The sequence below is a fragment of the Manihot esculenta genome, chromosome 16 (assembly GCF_001659605.2).
Source record: "Manihot esculenta cultivar AM560-2 chromosome 16, M.esculenta_v8, whole genome shotgun sequence".
Classification (NCBI taxonomy): Eukaryota; Viridiplantae; Streptophyta; class Magnoliopsida; order Malpighiales; family Euphorbiaceae; genus Manihot; species Manihot esculenta.
The window spans coordinates 21,487,346-21,505,837 of NC_035176.2; positions in this window are offsets into that span (position 1 = coordinate 21,487,346).

Here is an 18,492-nt window from a genome sequence, read left to right on the forward strand (position 1 = left end):
GAGACATTATGAGAGAGGCTCATAATGCAAGATACAGCGTTCACCCCGGAGCCACCAAGATGTATCAAGATTTGAAGAAGGTTTATTGGTGGCTAGCTATGAAGAAAGAAGTGGCACAGTTTGTATCAGCCTGTGAAGTGTGTCAAAGGGTGAAGCTGGAACATCAGAAGCCGGCTGGAATGCTTAACCCGCTACCTATTCCAGAATGGAAATCGGAGAATATAGCTATGGACTTCGTAGTGGGGTTACCGGCGGCGTCCAACAGATTGGACTCCATATGGGTGATTGTGGACAGACTCACCAAATCTGCTCACTTCATCCCTGTCAGGAGTGGCTACTCTGTGGACAAGTTGGCGCAGGTATATGTGGATGAGATCGTCAGGCTGCATGGGGTTCCTTTTTCAATAGTGTCTGATAGAGGGCCCCAGTTCACCTCCAGGTTTTGGCGAAGTCTGCAGAATGCCATGGGTACCAGGTTGGATTTCAGTACTGCCTTCCACCCCTAGACGGACGGACAGTCCGAAAGGACCATCCAGACTATCGAGGATATGCTTAGAATGTGTGTGCTGGACTTTGGCGGTTCTTGGAGGCAGCATCTACCTTTGGTGGACTTTGCCTACAATAACAGCCATCATGCTAGCATCGGGATGGCTCCATATGAAGCTTTGTACGGAAGGAAGTGCAGGTCACCTGTTTGCTGGGAGGAAGTTGGAGAGAAGGCCTTGGCAGGGCCCGAGCTAGTGGAGATCACCAGCAGGGTGGTACCCATAATCAGAGAGAGAATCAAGACTGCTGCAAGCAGACAGAAGAGTTATGCAGACATTCGCAGAAGACAAGTAGAGTTTCAGGAGGGAGATCTGGTATTGCTCAAGGTGTCTCCAATGAAAGGAGTGGTTCGTTTTGGGAAGAAAGGTAAACTAGCCCCATGATACATCGGACCCTTTGAGATCTTGCAGAAGATTGGGAATGTGTCGTACAAGCTAGATTTTCCTGCTTCAATGGCGAGAATCCATCCGGTTTTCCATGTTTCAATGTTGAGGAAGTTTGTGTCAGATCCGAGCAACGTTCTTAGTGAGCCTAATGTGGAGATCCAAGAGGATCTCACCTATGTTGAGCAGCCAGTGCGGATCATTGACACCCAGATCAGAAAGCTAAGAAACAAGGAAATCCCGATGGTGAAAGTCCTATGGAACCACCACAATTTGGAAGAATGCACTTGGGAGACACGGGAGTCCATGCTCCAGCAATACCCTTATCTTTTCTAAGGTTAGTTCTTGTATGTTTCATGTGTGTTATGTGTAGGTTGTGATGACTCTATGCATGTGCTAGTTGAGGAACATTCGGGGACGAATGTTCTTAAGGGGGGAGAATGTAATACCCGACTAGACTCCGGTATCGGAATTCCTACCGTCCGGTGGAATCTCGGATGTCGGAGACCTCTAAAAGGGAAAAACCATGTTTTCATGAAATGTTTTAATGTTTTTGATGATTTTAAGTAAAGAGGAAATGAGTTTTTGGAATAAAAACACCCTTGGAGGAAACTCAGGTTCGGCCGCCGAAACTCAAAGTTCGGCCGCCGAACATGCATGCTTTTCGGGTGAGCCTTAGGCCCCCGAAGGCATAAGTGAGGGAAGCCCAGGTTCGGCCGCCGAACATGGCATGCATGCGGGGGCACGTTCGGCTCCCGAATGTGGCCTGGCCAGCCACTATAAAAGAGCCCCTTAGCCGAAATGGGCGAGCTTTCTCCCCATTTTCGGCCAAGGTGAGCCCTTCCGCCGTTCCTCACCATCCTTGAGTTATTTCCTTCAAATCTTTCAAGATTTTCACAAGTTTTTGCTTTGTTTTGAAGATTTTCGGGTTTAAAGCAAGTTTTGGAGCTTTGAGGTTCAAGAACTCAAAATCTCCCACCTCCGAGTTTAGGACGTCTCTCCCTCGATCTTCAAGAGGTAAGAGTCGATCTTAAGCTCATTTCATGTTTAAAATAAGTTTTATGCAAGATCTTTGGGGTAGAATGCATGTTTAGCTCATAGTTAGGTTTTTGAGTTTATGTTGTGTTTTTGAGCAATGTGTTGTTATTGTGTGTTGTAGTTGGGGTTTAAGTTAGTTTGAAGCCCCTAGGAGCCAATGTATGTATATTTGCATGATTTGGATGAGTTATATGCATGTTGGAATGGAAAGGAGAAGTTTTTGTGCAAAGGGAGCCAAGTTTCTGCCCTTTGGCAGAAACCAGGTTCGGCAGCCGAAGGATTTTCGGCCGCCGAACATGGCTTGGGAGGCAGGCCTTTCGGCTGCCGAAGTTGCCCCCGAAAAGAGACTTTCATCTCTGTCTGGGACTTTCGGCCGCCGAACTTGCCCTGTTCAGCCTTCCTTTGCATGTTTTTGCATGATTGTTTGAGGTGTTTTAGGGGGTTTTTGGGGGATGTTTTTAGAGTTATGTTCTAGTTGTTTGGTCCCTCATTTGAGTCCACCTGTGTAGATTCGGACCCGAGGAACCAAGGACCCCAGCAGTGAGTTCAGCTGCTTCTGAGTCAGTAGAGCTTCAGCAAGAGGTGAGTAGAATAAACTCTTATGTTTTAAAGCAAATGAATTATACAGTTGAGCATGTTCATGCATCATGAATGCCATGTGATGAATTAGGTTGTTTGCATTAGAAATCACGAATATGTTGCATTGCATTTATGATGTTGATGTGGATTGGTTATTGGATGATCCTTTAGTCCTCATATGGTATGATGATGTTACGGCATGATATGGTATGGAAGTCCAGGTTGTACCCATTCTACGTCCCTGGCACATTGGTATGCATGATATGTTATGATTAAGAGAAAGATCGGTTGTACCCATTCTACGTCCCGGCACTTTGGAATGTAGAGGACTATTGGTGACAATACCATCCGAGATGTGATTTGTTGTGATGTGTTGCATTACATGATGGCATGAGACTTAAATGTTGTTTTCTATTATTCTGCTCATTGGGCTCTAGTAGCTCACCCCTTTTCCCTAATCCCCCAGGATTGCAGGTACGGGCTAGACAGAGAAGTCAAGAAGAGTAAAGTCTTATATTTGTAATAGATAGATAGTGGACATGATAAATTGTAAGATAAATGTAAAGTTGAATAGTCATATTATGTATATTGATATTGAGGATTAGAGGTTGTGCTTGACCCTATGGATGTGTTATCCCTTTTAAATACATGATCTTAGATGTTTTATGATATAGACGCTTAGCCAACTCAACACATGTATATCGCCCATTGGGGCATTTATGTGATCCCACAGAGGGGTCAAGTTTATGATTATGGTTATGTTCAGTGCATGCACAGGTTGAGTTTGGCGTATGATAGAATGTATGAAAGAAATGTTTTAATTTTTATGTATGTTGTTGATCATGTATGGAATTAAACAGGTTTACAGGTTACATGTCAGGCTTGCTACGGGTCCCGGCGGCCTTAAGCCGATCTGGATCCTAGCACCGGTAGCGGTCCGATTTTCGGGTCGTTACATCCAAGCTCCCAAAACACCTATTTAAGCTTCAAAACTTCAAAACAAGGGTAGAACTCATGAAAACTTGAGGGATGGGTGGAGAAAGCATGAAAACGACCAAAGGAGGGCCAAAACGCACCTGAGCTCGAGAATGGGGAGAAAACTCGCCCATTTCCGATCTGAGGGCTCTTTATAGGTGGTCTGGTCAAAGACCTTCGGCAGCCTAACGTGCCCCCTAAACTCATGCATGTTCGGCGGCCAAACTTGAGGTTCGACGGCCGAACCTTGGCTCGTTCAAACAAGACTTTCGGAGGCCAAAGGCGCTCCCGAAGCCTTCCTATGTTCGGCGGCCGAACTTCACTTTCGGCGGCCGAACCTGGCAAACGCCTCCTTGGTCTTTTCCTTTCAAAACTCAATTCTTTTTCATTTAAAACCATAAAATCATGTGAAAACATTTTAGAAAACACATTTTACCCTTCTAGAAGACTCTGGCATCTTCAAAATTCTAGATTCCAACGGAGATTCCGCCGGAAGGTAGGGATTCCGATGCCGGAATCTAGCCGGGTATTACATTCTTCCCCCCTTTAAGAACATTCGTCCCCGAATGTTCCACAAACAAACAGGCAATCTCAAAACATAGCATCAATCATACATGAACAAGCAAGCAAACAAGCGAGCAAAACTTAAAAACCTCTCTCCTAAAAGAGAGACACAGGTACTGCTGGAGTATAAACTCCCGGGTCTCCCAGGCACACCTTTCCATACTGTGGTGACTCCAAAGGACTTACACCATCAGGATTCCTTGTTCCTCAACTTCCTGACTTATGTGTCCATGATTCGCACTAACTGCTCAACATAGGTGAGATCCCTTGAGATCTCCACCTCTGGTTCTTTAAGAACCTCACTTGGATCTGACATGAGCTTCCATAACACAGGAACCCGGAAATCCGAATGGACTTTCTCCATAGGAAATCACCCTTACCAAAAGAAACACCTTAGCAGTACCCAACCTTCTCCTGAAACTCAACACGCTTCCAAAGCGCTACTCTGATCCTTTCCCCTTTTCTCTTCATCTTTACTAACTGGCTCCTTCTCACTGCTAACCCAAAACTATCTCTAACTCTCACAGGTAGTACCCGGATTTCAGATCTATCTTGGAAAACAACCAGCTTCTACTAGCTGTCCTAATAGATCATCCATCCTGCACGGGAATACCTGCCCTTGGTAGTGACCTTGGTTAACTGCTTACAGTTGTTACAAAGTCTCAAGGATTCATCCTTCTTTTCCCACCACCACACTGGAACACTCCAGGGTGAGGTACTAGGTCGGACAAAACCCTTGTCTACCAAGTCTCGTCCCTACTCTGACTACTACCTCTCTCTATGCAGGCGCCACCCTGTAGAGAAGGAAAGAAATGGTTCTGGATCCAGACACCACTCCTACTCCAAACTCTAACTCCCTGACAGGTGGTAAACCTGACAACTAGCCTGGGAAGACATCTAAGAACTCACTGACAACTGACACTGAGGCTGGTTCCCTGACCTGACTACTAAACTCTCAGACAAGAGCTAGAACCCTCTGACAACCCCTCCTACGCACCCTACGAATCTGACAGGCTGACAACAAACCTCTAGGCATCCCTACTATGTCCCCTCAGAAGACTACCTCTGACCTATCCTGTCCTCTGAACCTGACTACCTTGTCTCTGCGGACCAAGATAGCACTACAAGTAGAAAAACCCAGTCCAACCCTAAACTGACGTCCAGACAGTCAAGTCTAAGACCTCAAATTCGGGTGGAAGGCATCTACCCTCAACTATCACAGAACTGAACCGGCAGACTGACTCTGCCACAGATGGATCACACTCGGGTCCACTGACCCAAAGAGAACACTCTAGCCCAGAAGCTATCAACTCAACCTCTCGACGTCTCCTAGAGCAACTAAAGAAAGAGAACCACCAGAGTTCACAAAACATACACATCAGAACATTCAAAAGTGAGCGTACCTGGCACCACTGTGTTCGATGTGTCTGCCTCCTGCTGAGCTTGGGTGAAGATCCGAGCTGGAGCTGACGGACCTTCTCCGCGGGAACCTTCAGAAGAAAAGGCTGACCCTCTTCCTCTGCCTCGACCACTAACCTGAACCATGGCTGGAGCAGCTGGCTGAGCCGCTCTACCTGAAGTTGTCCGCTGGGATTGAGCCATCCAGGGCGCAGTGGAACACTCTCGTGCTATGTGCCCCTCCTGTCCGCACCTGAAACATGCTGTCATCCCCACCAAACAGACTCCCTTGTGCGGTCTTCTGCACCTCAAACATCTTGAACTGCCTGAGCCAGAGCTTGAGCCACCAAAACCCAGACTAGCCTTCAAATTCTTCCAGAACTTCTTCTTCGACCTTCTGAGGCCTCTGCCCCACTTCTTGCTTTTCGTGGAGGCCGTACTCAGAGTGGAGGGATCAATCCCTCCTGAACTTGAGATTCTGAAATCCTGAGTCTGAGCATCCTCCTGAGAATCTCTCATGCCTTCTCCTGGCACTCTGACTCCCAAACTGACATCTCTTCTCTAAACATCCAACTCCACTTCCCTCATACTAGCTGACATCCTTCTTGGAGCCATTCCTTCTCTGCTTACATCAAAAGACCTTCCAGGGTCCCTTGATGTTCCCCATCTGCTGACTCCCCACGACTGCGCTCTCGGCAGAGCAGGGGGAAAGGTGTCCATACCTTCCCTCTCAGATGGAACTCCAATCGATTCCACAGATCGACGAGCACCTCGCATTCTGGCTCCTCTAAAGAACAACACACAAGCAATCAAACAATCATTAGCATCATACGGTTCAGGTGGAAACACATGAACCTGCCACATACATAGCATACATAACATAACATACATAACATACATAACATTAATGCACATACATAAAATCATGGCATTTCACATCATCATTCATAGAAGACAGGACTTGACATCCTATCCCAGTGGACATGATTTTACCTATTGTGCTTGCCCTTCTATGACCTCTAAACCAACCTCTTTCCGATGTGCAACACACCGTACTCTCAAGGCCCAAAGCTCTGATACCAATTTGTAACAGCCCAGAAACCGATACCCCTCTATAACGGCCCGAACCGCTACCGGCGCTAGGATCCAGATCGGCTTAAGGCCGCCGGGACCCGTAGCAAGCCAAACATACATCCTATTACCTGGTCAAATCCCATACATGATCAAAACATTAACATAAAAACTTAAACATCTGATGTAAATACCGAGCTTGACCTGTATGCAACATAACTGGAAACATAAAGAAACCCCCTACTAGAGCCCTCATTAAAACTCTAGCTGGGTCAACATAACATACATCAAGCCGGAGTCACATCCAAAAAAGTAGAACCTAACCTGTGCATGCATCAAACCACAAACATAATACCTCCACTAGGGTCCTCATCAAACTCTAGCGTGGTAAACAACACATGCCAGAAGATTAGTTCAAACTCAACTCAACATTAAACCATAACATACATCATGTACTAAATAGGGACTAACCAAGTCATAGGGCCAAGCACAGTTCTAATCCATAAACATAACTCTACTTTACTTACATTACATTACATTTCATTATCTTACAATCCATTATCTCAATTTATATTACATGTCCACACAACTCTAATCTATTACATAAGCACAACCTTAACTCTTAAGACTTCCCGAGTGACCTCATACCTGCAACACTGGGGTTAGGGGAGAGGGGTGAGCTAAAAAGCCCAGTGAGTAGAAACAAAGAAAATAGTTCATTAATTACATGCTTTTATGAAATGCGCCACAGCACAAACAATTCACATCACGGATTGGACATGACCACCAAAACTCCCTTTGACTGTAACATAACATGGTGCCCGGCCCTTCGGGCTCCTCAGGACTTCATTATACCCGGCCCTTCGGGCTCCTCAGGACTTCATTATACCCGGCCCTTCGGGCTCCTCAGGACTTCATTATGCCTGGCCCTCAAGGGGCTCCTCAGGACTTCATTAACATAATCATAGCTAGAGCTATTGGGGTCGCCTTGGTCCATCCACATCAACAGTAAATAATGCAATGCGTCATATTCGTGTGACTAATGCAATCAACCTATTACATATAAACATGATGCATGAACATGCTTTAGGCATTTGCTTTCATAAAATAAAAGATTAAGTTTAGTTCTACTCACCTCTAGCAGACGCTAAACTGACTCTGCAACTGCTAACACTGATGGCCTCCTCGGTCCCTCGGGTCCGATCCTACACAGGTGGACTCGAATGAGGTGCCAAACACACTCTAAACAACTCATAAACAACTACCCAAAAACCCCCTAAAACATCACTTAAACATGCATAGAAAACAACCATGAAAAGGCTGGACAGGGCACCTTCGGCGGCCGAATGTCCCTTCCAGAGACGAAAGTCATGCAAGTTCAGCGACAGGTTCGGCGGCCGAAACCCCTTTCCAGAGATGAAACTCATGCATATTCGGCGGCACCTTTGGCGGCCGAAACTCCCTTCCAGAGCCAAAAGTCCAACTTTCGGGGGCAGGGTTCGGCAGCCAAAACAAGCTACCACAGGCAGGTCCAGCGGCCGAAACTACTTTCGGCGGCCAAACCTGAGTTCTTCCCAGAAGGGCAGAACTCAGCTTTCACATGCACAACAACCTCCAAACCTTCCAAAACATGCATTGACTAGTTTAAACTTTCAACATATCATCACATAAACACTCATAAACATACATTTACATAAAAACTCACATAAACCTTAACATGCATACCTACCCATACTCAACCATTAAAACCTCTTAAAACTTCATTAAAACATAAAGGAAAGCAAAGATCTACACTTACCTCTTGGAGATCGAGGGTTGGTGTGATCCCTAACTCGGAGGTGTGGAGGATCCAAGCTCCAAAAGCCTCCAAGCTCCCAAAACTCCTATTTAAGCTTCAAAACTTCAAAACAAGGGTAGAACTCATGAAAACTGGAGGGATGGGTGGAGAAAGCATGAAAACGACCAAAGGAGGGCCAAAACTCACCTGAGCTCAAGAATGGGGAGAAAACTCGCCCATTTCCGATCTGAGGGCTCTTTATAGGTGGTCTGGTCAAAGACCTTCGGCAGCCTAACGTGCCCCCTAAACTCATGCATGTTCGGCGGCCGAACTTGAGGTTCGGCGGCCGAACTTGAGGTTCGGCGGCCGAACCTTGGCTCGTTCAAATAAGACTTTCGGAGGCCAAAGGCTCTCCCGAAGCCTTCCCATGTTCGGCAGCCGAACTTCACTTTCGACGGCCGAACCTGGCAAACGTCTCCTTGGTCTTTTCCTTTCAAAACTCAATTCTTTTTCATTTAAAACCATAAAATCATGTGAAAACATTTTAGAAAACACATTTTACCCTTCTAGAAGACTCTGGCATCTTCAAAATTCTAGATTCCAACAGAGATTCCGCCGGAAGGTAGGGATTTCGATGCCGGAATCTAGCCGGGTATTACAATAGCTATGGATTTTATGGTGGGGCTACCGGCAATGTCCAACAGATTAGACTCCATATGGGTGATTGTGGACAGACTGACCAAATCTGCTCACTTCATCCCTGTCAGGAGTAGCTACTCTGTGGATAAATTGGTGCAGGTGTTTGTTGATGAAGTGGTCAGGTTGCATGGGGCTCCTGTTTCAATAGTATCTGATAGGGGACCCCAGTTCACCTCTAGGTTTTGGCAGAGTCTGCAGAGTGCTATGGGTACCAGGTTGGATTTCAGCACTGCTTTCCATCCGCAGACTGATGGACAGTCAGAGAGGACCATCCAGACAATTGAAGATATGCTCAGAATGTGTGTGCTAGATTTTGGCCGTTCTTGGAGGCAGCATCTACCTTTGGTGGAGTTTGCCTACAATAACAGCTATCATGCTAGCATAGGGATGGCTCCATATGAAGCTTTGTATGGAAGGAAGTGCAGGTCACCTGTCTAGTGGGAGGAAGTTGGAGAAAGGGCCTTGGCAGGGCCTGAACTAGTAGAGATCACCAGCAGAGTAGTGTCCATAATCAGAGAAAGGATCAGACCTGCTGTGAGCAGGCAAAAGAGTTATGCAGATGTCCGCAGGAAACAAGTAGAGTTTCAGGAGCGGGATTTGGTATTGCTCAAGGTGTCTCCTATGAAAGGGGTGATTCGGTTTGGGAAGAAAGGTAAGTTAGCTCCACAGTACATCGGACCCTTTGAAATCTTGCAAAAGATTGGGAATGTATCGTACAAGTTGGACTTACCTGCTTCAATGGAGAGAATCCATCCGGTTTTCCATGTTTCCATGTTACGAAAGTTCGTGTCAGATCCGGGCAAGGTTCTTAGTGAGACTGATGTGGAGATCCTTGGAGATCTCACCTATGTTGAGCAGTCAGTACGGATCCTAGACACCCAGATCAGAAAGCTAAGGAACAAGGAAATCCCGATGGTGAAAGTCCTTTGGAATCACCACAACATCGAAGAGTGTACCTGGGAGACACGGGAGTCTATGCTTCAGCAATATCCTCATCTCTTCTAAGGTTAGTGTTATGTTTTTTTGTTGTGTGTTTTTGTTGTGTGTTTATGTTTTATGCTATGCTATGCTTGTTTGGTGAACATTCGGGGACGAATGTTCTTAAGGGGAGGAGAATGTAATACCCGGCTAGACTCTAGTATCGGAATTCCTACCGTCCGGTGGAATCTCGGATGTCAGAAACCTCTAGAAGGGTAAAATCATGTTTTTATAAAATGTTTTCATGTATTTTATGGTTTTTATGAAGAAAGGATTTGAGTTAAAGTTTTAAAGAAAAGAAAGAAAGAAAATGAAGGAAGAACCCAGGTTCAGCCGCCGAACCTCAAGTTCGACCGCCGAACATGGGGTGCATGCGGAGGCACGTTAGGCTCCCAAAGTGGCCTGGCCAGCCATCTATAAAGGGGTCCCCTATCCGAAATGGGTGAGTTTTCTCTCCTCATTTCCGGCCAAGGTGAGTCTCCGACCTCCCTTAGCGATCTTGTGTTCTTTCTTCAAGTCTCTCATATTTTTATGAGTTATTTAACTTGGTTTTGAAGATTTTTGGAGCTAAGATCAAGATTTGAAGCTTGGAGACCCTGGAACTTTCTTCCTCCATTTCTCCAAGTTTAGGTCGCCTCCCCTCTCGATCTTCAAGAGGTAAGGGTAGATCTTTAGCTTATCCCATGTTTTAAACAAGTTTTATGAAGGGTTATGGGGTAGAAATGCATGTTTAGGTTAGTTGATTGTTGTTAGGGTTAATGTTGAGTTTATAGATAATGTATGTTGTATGAGTTGCTATATGTGTTTGTGATGGGGTTTAGGTTAGTTTGAGACCCCTATATGCTTATTTGCTTGTGTATGCATGTTGTAGAATAGCTAAATGCATGTTTGAAAGGTTTGGGAGGCAAAATGTGCATGAGGAGGCTGAGTTCTGCCACTTTGGAAGAACTCAGGTTCAGCAGCCAAAGGTCCTTTCGGCCGCCGAACCTGCCTGTGGAGGCAAGCTTTTGGCTGCCGAACCCTGCCCGAAAGTTGGACTTTTGGCTCTGGAAGGGAGTTTCGGCCGCCGAAGGTGCCGCCGAACATGCATGAGTTTCGTCTCTGGAAGGGACTTTCGGCCTCCGAACCTACCGCTGAAAGTGCCCTACTCAGCCTTCCTTTGCATGATTTCTATGATTGTTTTAAGGTGTTTTAGGGGGTTTTTAGGGAGTAGTTTAGAATTATATTAGTGTATGTTTAGTCCCTCATTTGAGTCCATCTGTGTAGGTTCGGACCCGAGGAACCAAGGAACCCAGCAGTGAGATAGCTGCTTCAGCGTCCTTCCAGAGCTAGCCTGAGGTGAGTAGAATGACTCTTTATATTGCAAAGTAAATAAATAAATTTTGAGCATGTTCATGCATCACGAATGCCATGAGATATATTAGGTTGTTTGCATTAGAATTCATGAATATGTTGCATTGCATAATATGATGTTGATGTGGGTGAACATTGGATGATCCATTAGCCCTCGTATGGTATGATATGATATGATGATGATACGGTACGGAAGTCTAGGAAGACCCATTCTACATTCCTGGCACTATGTAAGAGAAAGTCCAGGAAGACCCATTCTACGTCCCTGGCACATTGGAATGTTATGATATGTTATGTAAGGGAAAGACCAGGACCCATTCTACGTTCTGGCACTATTGGATATGTAGAGGGCTATTGGTGACAAGTTCATCCTTAAGGTGATTTGTTTGTGATGTGATGCATTTCATGAAAGCATGAATTTTAATATAATGTTTTACTATTCTGCTCACTGGGCTCTTGTAGCTCACCCCATTCCCTTAACCCCCAGGTTTGCAGGTACGGGCTAGACCAGGAAGTCAACAAGAGTAAAGGAGTCATGTTTTATGTAATAGTTAGAAGTGGACATGAAAGATAAAGTATTGTAATATTGTGATGTAAGATATTGTTCAGTTATGTTTATGAGAATTAGAATTGTGCTTGACCCTAGAGTTATAGTAAATCCCTTCGTTCATGATCTATGTAATGTTTTTATGATGTTTATGTTGAACCAAGCTTAATGTATGATATGTTACCCCATTGGAGCATTTGATGAGGGCTCCAGTGTGGAGTTTTATGTTTATGGTTGTGTGCATGCACAGGTTAAGCTTGGTGAATGAAAGAAAAAGTTTAAAGTTTTATGTTTATGTTTGATCATGTATGGGGTTTAACAGGTATACAGGATGTATGTTAGGCTTGCTACGGGTCCCGGCGACCTTAAGTCTATCTGGATCCTAGCGCCGATAGCGGTCCGGTTTCCGGGTCGTTACAATAAAGTGGCGAAGGGAGTGGTGGTAGGGTTATATGAACTGTAGTAGGTTCAGTTTGCCCAGCCTGTATTGGAAGGGATAATATCATATTAGGCTCAATCTTTACCCCTATGTTGCGAAGGCACTTAGCTGGGGGAGCTACATTCCGAGTGGCAGGTGCTTTACCTTTTCCAATAGCACGAACAACCTCAGCCCACTGCTTTTTGCGAACCATACCTTCACAAGGAAAAAAAAGTAAATAAGTATTGCAGACTAATGTTTAAAGTTTTAGTAAAATACCTTGGTCTTGTTATATCCTACTAGGGAGGATTAATGTGGGACAATAGCCCGAGTAAAGCTCAAGTACTCAACTTCAAATCCCTCGCTTGTTTAGCCTATTATTGACTTTGCCAAGTGGGAAAAACATCCCTAATTGTTAGACATTCTACAAATTGAGCTTCTTCCCAATTTGGATTCTTGCCTTCTTTTTGAAGTCTAGTTGACTCGCGGTTGTCGAAGCCGGTCAAAAATAACCTTTTTGGTTATCAACAATTTACAACTGCAGATAGTGGTGAAAGGATCGAATCCACAGGGAATTGAATACTTATCTATTTTTCCCAACAAGATCAAGAGAATCAACTGAAAGCACAATTGAAAGCAAGTAACTGAAAGCAGAATAAAAGTAAAGTGCAATAAAGTAAAAAGGGGGGTTTTGAAATTGATTTGACTAACAACTATTGAAAGCAATTAAATAAGCAAGTAATTAAAATAAAATAGGAAATCAATATGAGAAAGGTCTAGTTGAAGATATGGATCCACCTTGGTTGCTTGGATTGATCATTGAAACTCATGTACTCTTGATTGGTTCAATAGATTAGTTATGGGGTGGAAAACGCTTCTCACCACCATGTCTCTCCTTATGATTAAATTAATTAGGGAATGTCCTCTAATCAATTACTAATTAAGAAATTGCCAAGGAACGTCCTTGGGCCATAGGCATCAAAACAATTGTCAATTGCATAAAGAATTAGAGAGATCTAATCCTAACTACTCCAAACGCATGAAGATGATGCTAGATCATACAATTCCTTAGTTTTTACACCAAGTGTTCTTAGGTCAGAATATTTCCAGCAATTACGGACTAAAAAATATCCCAACTAACAATCAATTAACTTTGCAATCAAGAATCAAGTGGCCAATTCGATCAAAACAACAAAGCAATTTTAGATTTAAGCACACAATTGCATGAATATTGAACTAATCAAAGACAAATAGTTTATGTTCAGATCTCACAACCCATAAAACACCTTGGTTTCAACCAATCCTCAACTAGAATTAAGGGTTTCAGCCACTCATGGCTGAACCAAAATAGAAAAATAGAAGAGAAGAAGATGGAAGGAGGACCGGCGGCGACAAAGGTGGAGGAGGAGCGGCGGCCGAACCTTGGAGGAGTGGTGGTGATTGAATTCTTGAAATCTCGTCTTTATAAGGCCTTTAAATATGTCTTGAGAGGCTGCCTAGGGTTTATTGGGTGTCCATACAACTTTTAGAGGCTGCTCAAAGTGCCCTTGGTCTAATATGTGCCTTCTAGGTGCATGTGTGAAGTTGCAAGGACTTTTTTATCTTTTAATTGCTGCCCAAGGTGTGTCCAAGAAGTTTCCTTCACATTATTCTTGCCACCCATGCACTAAAGAGGAAGGTGGAGCCTCTTTTGAATTTTTGAATGTGCATGGCATGAAGTGGGAAACATGTGATCTTCAAGATTTGGCTTCTTAAATAAGGAAGAGGCAAGTTGGGAGGATTTTCGGCCGCCTAAGGTTATTTCCGGAAGCTGGACTTTCGGCTCTAGAGAAGACTTTCGGCCGCCGAAGGTGACGCTGAAGATAGGTGACTTTCGGCTCTGGACGAGGCTTTCGGCCGCCGAAGGTGCTTCCGAAGGTGGCTTTTCCAGATTTGGCACTTTTTGGCAGTAGCATTTTCTCTTGATTGTCTCTTTACACCTAATATCTGCAAAACATGATTAAAACCACAAAATTAGGTAGAAAAGTTATAAATAAACATCAATAAGATCATGATAATATGGACTAAAATATGCTTTATCACTAGTAAAGAAGTTTCATTTGATCTATAGATACTAAATCCACCAGAGACCCAGCACCTCACCAAGAAGAACCTGTTTTTCCATCGCTTAAGTGAGGAGGGGAGGTGATCAAATAATATTTATCTTTTCCTTCCACTAAAGAATCAATATTCTTCATTTTGCCTTGTCCCTAACTAGTAGAGTTAGGAGAATATGGCACCAATCACCTCTATCTCATTGTTGGCATAGAGAAACTTGAATGCAACGAAAATATGCTAAGAGTTGGGGTGAAGTTGGGTGATTGGTAACTTGTAGAAGGCTAGGATGCCTAAGTAGAATTGGTTAATGAGAAATATCAACCTGCCTTCATTTGCTCCTCATAGACAATCACAGTATCCTCCTCAAGAACACAACCGTTTGCATGCACGTTAGGGTGTGGGGTGAGGACCTCAAAAAACCAGTTGGATATCTAGTAGGAGGCACTTAATTTTGCCAAATGCCTCTCCACTATTATGAAATAGATATTTTGAATCAACATAGTTTCCCATCACCAGGGATTTGCCTTGAAGGAACAATAGGAGCAGGAACATGAATTGAGGTAGTAGAAGAGTTAGTAAAAGTTGTGGAGCTTAAAGAACTTGAAGAAGGGGAGTTGTTCATGGAATAAACAGGAACCTCAGGATTGAAGACGAGGCAAATGAATGACTCCTTCTTAGAAAAAAGAAGAAGTAGGGTTTACTTGAAAATGTGGATGTAGAAGAAGAAGAAAGCACTAGAGAAGATGCAGCAGTAGGATAGGAGCTCAAAACCAAAAGGGAAGTAAAAGTAGTTTAAGGGTGACGAACTTAGGGTTTTATAGGAGGCAATTATGGGTAGCAATAAATGCAATTTTTAGAGCTCAAGAGGTTAGAGGCAACTGAAAAGACGGAGATATGAAGTGGTACTACTATAGCTAATCAGAGCCCTCCATGTGACCACTCACAAAGGTTATAGCTAGCAAGTAGCGCCTTCAAATCTAAAGAATTAAAGACTTTTTGAGAGATTTCTCATATGACTCGGTACTTACCCGTCAGCAAAAACTTATTTGACCATCCCTCATTGGTTCTCAATGATGACATTTTTATGACTCACTCATTGCCTCTTTAACTTGGTTAATAGGTACTTGGCAACATAACTGGACCATTATTCCTTAGAGGTTCAGTATTCAGATTGACAAGTCTCGCAAATCCCTGGGCGAACCTAGTCATTATCACTTAATTGTTAGCAGATATTACTACACGATCTCTAGAATTTTGAACAAATACGAATCTCTTCAAGGAAAACAGACGACTAATATTATTCTAAGCACTCAGTCTTTTCTATACTACTTACCCATATTCACAGTTTTCTTACTTAAGCATAGAGTGATTGCCAACAAAGCAACCGACACCTCATTCTTTCTCTTTGCATGTTGACACAAAGTCAGAGAGTCCAAGGAGATTGTTTAAGACCACATCATAACTTTTCTGATTGCCAAAGTTATTTTTTTAAGTAATGCATGCCAAAATATTCTTTTTTTTTTAATAAAAAGATAAATTCTTTCATGTTCCAGTGCTACAATAATTTTTGCCAAATTAATTATTTGGAAAGTAAAATAAAAAATTGTTTAATAATATAGTGTGAGTTTGAAACTATTTATTGTTTCCTTTAAAAAAGTCAATGTAAATGTATTTTCACAAGCTACAAAAAGTGGACGTATAAGAATTGTTTTATGAAAATGCTAATGTGAATAGTATTTTTGCATAAAAACATCAGTTTGACTGATGTTTTTTGAACCATTTAAAATATTTTTTGAAAACGTTAATATCCGAGTGACATTTTAAGAAACATTTTAAATATTTATAAAAACTTAAAGTTGAATTGCATTCATAAACTTAACTTGGTAATAAGTGTAATGGAGTAAATATGAGATATTTTAGGTTCTACTCGCCTAATTCCCATTTCAAAAAAAAAATAATAATAAATCGAATTAGCATTTTCACAAGCTTAAAATGTCATTTGAGATAATATTTTCTTGTAATACCAATTCCGTAAAAATGACAAGTCAGCAAAGCTCACATTAAATTGATAGATTTCTTTGCTCTCGTAAGTTCTCATTCTCTTCCATAATTTTATTTTCTTGTATATTTTAATACTCATTTAAACTTTTATTATCTAATCAATATTCATAAAAACATTAGAACTGCATAAATACTTGGTTAATAATTTCTACCTAAATATAAAAACATTCATTAACCTACCCCTCTTGTTTTTTCTCAGTCGTCACTCCCCCTAACTCTCTCCCTCTCTCTCTCTCTGCCAAGCCTTCTTTGGACCTCCTCTATGTTGAGACAACGCCCAGATCTTCAACATCCAGACTCTTCCTCCTTGTAGTCGCCAGTATGCGTCCAAAATCTTAATCGTGTCATCTTTTTCAACTGTTTGAAATCTTCATCATTCTGGTCTTCTTTTTCTTCTTCTTCTTCACATGTCCAGAGATCTCGTCCAGTTGCTTTGTTCTCCTCCAGATGCGTTGTTCTCCTCTTCCCCCCCCCCCCCCCCCAAATTTGTTGCTCTCTAGATTCGAGGTGCAAATCACAAATTCAAAGCTCTAAGTGGATCTATTTGATATTGTATTGTAGATTTAATATTTGAATTTTTTTTTATTCATATTTGGTTTGTTTGTGGAGGTTTTTTTTTTTTATTTTGGCTATTGGTATTTGAGATGCTTCTTAATGTTGAGATTTGATATTTTTTGGATTGAGTGATTACAAATTGTAGAAAACGATAGTTCTTGTTTTTGGATTTTGAAATTATAGTTTTGTAATATTTTTTTTTAAAAAAAAAATTGTTTATGTCTTAGTGTTAAATTGGTTATTATTGCAATGGTCGAAATTGGTATAGTTTTACTCAAAAGAAAAGAAGGAGATATTCTATAATTTTAACTTTTATCCTTTTCAAATTAAATCAAATTAATTTGGTTTGATTTGATTTGATTCAATATTCTCTAATTTCATTTGATATTTATTGATTTTTTTAAAAATTAATTTTTTAATTTTTTTATATTAATACTGAACCAATCGAATGCTCACTCACTAATAACTAAAGTTAACTAAATAGCAAGCTAACAGAAAAAATTGAATGTATGTGGCTTAGGTTGATTATTATTTAATTAACATTTGTATAAACATTAAATTGCATGAATGGTTATTAAGAATTTCAACCTAAATATAAGACAAAATATAAAAAGAAACAAGTTGGCAATCATTCTAAGAGAAGTCTATATATAAAAAGGTGCCTCACATCTTTTCTTTTCAATACCCACCATCTCAAACTCAAGTTAAAAAAGCTCAAAAAAAGGTTGTAGATCTCTTCTAAAGGTAGAGTCGACACCCATGTCACTTCAAGACTTTGTTACATTTGTTACTCAAGTGATGACCTTAGTTGGTCCTCTACCCTTCATACAAAAGAATTTAAACTCTCATATTAGTGACATGGAAAAATGAACTCGTCATCCACAATTTGCTTAATATTTTTCAATTTTTTTCTATTTAGTAAAAAACAACTTCCTACTAACACTAGTGATATCTGAATAGTGTTATCTTACCATATTCAGGAAAAATAGTCTCAATTTAATAATCTCAAAATCTATGACATTAAAAAAATAAAAGTGAAGATGAATGTGAATGCTACAAATAGTGATTTTTTGAGAGCTTGAATGTCAATATTATAATATCCTTTTCCTCCAAAAATTGAAAAGCAATTAATCTATGAGGTATTTGCATTACTAATTCTGGAAAATGAAGTTAAAACTCATATGCAAACTCTTAAGTAGAATCTTAATATTCTTATGACTTTTTCAATTGGATTTAGATTTACAAACTAGTAAGTTATCAAGTTATTTAATGCGAGTAAAGCCTTCAATACTTAAATCAATAATGGGTCTTATGAGAGATAAGAGTAAGAGATGTTAAGATGATAAATATACATGTAGGAGTCCACTTTGTCTAACTCTTGTTTGTATTAGGAGTTCAAGCTTGATCAATCAGATAGTTCTCTAAATATAGAAGATATAATTTGAATAAAATA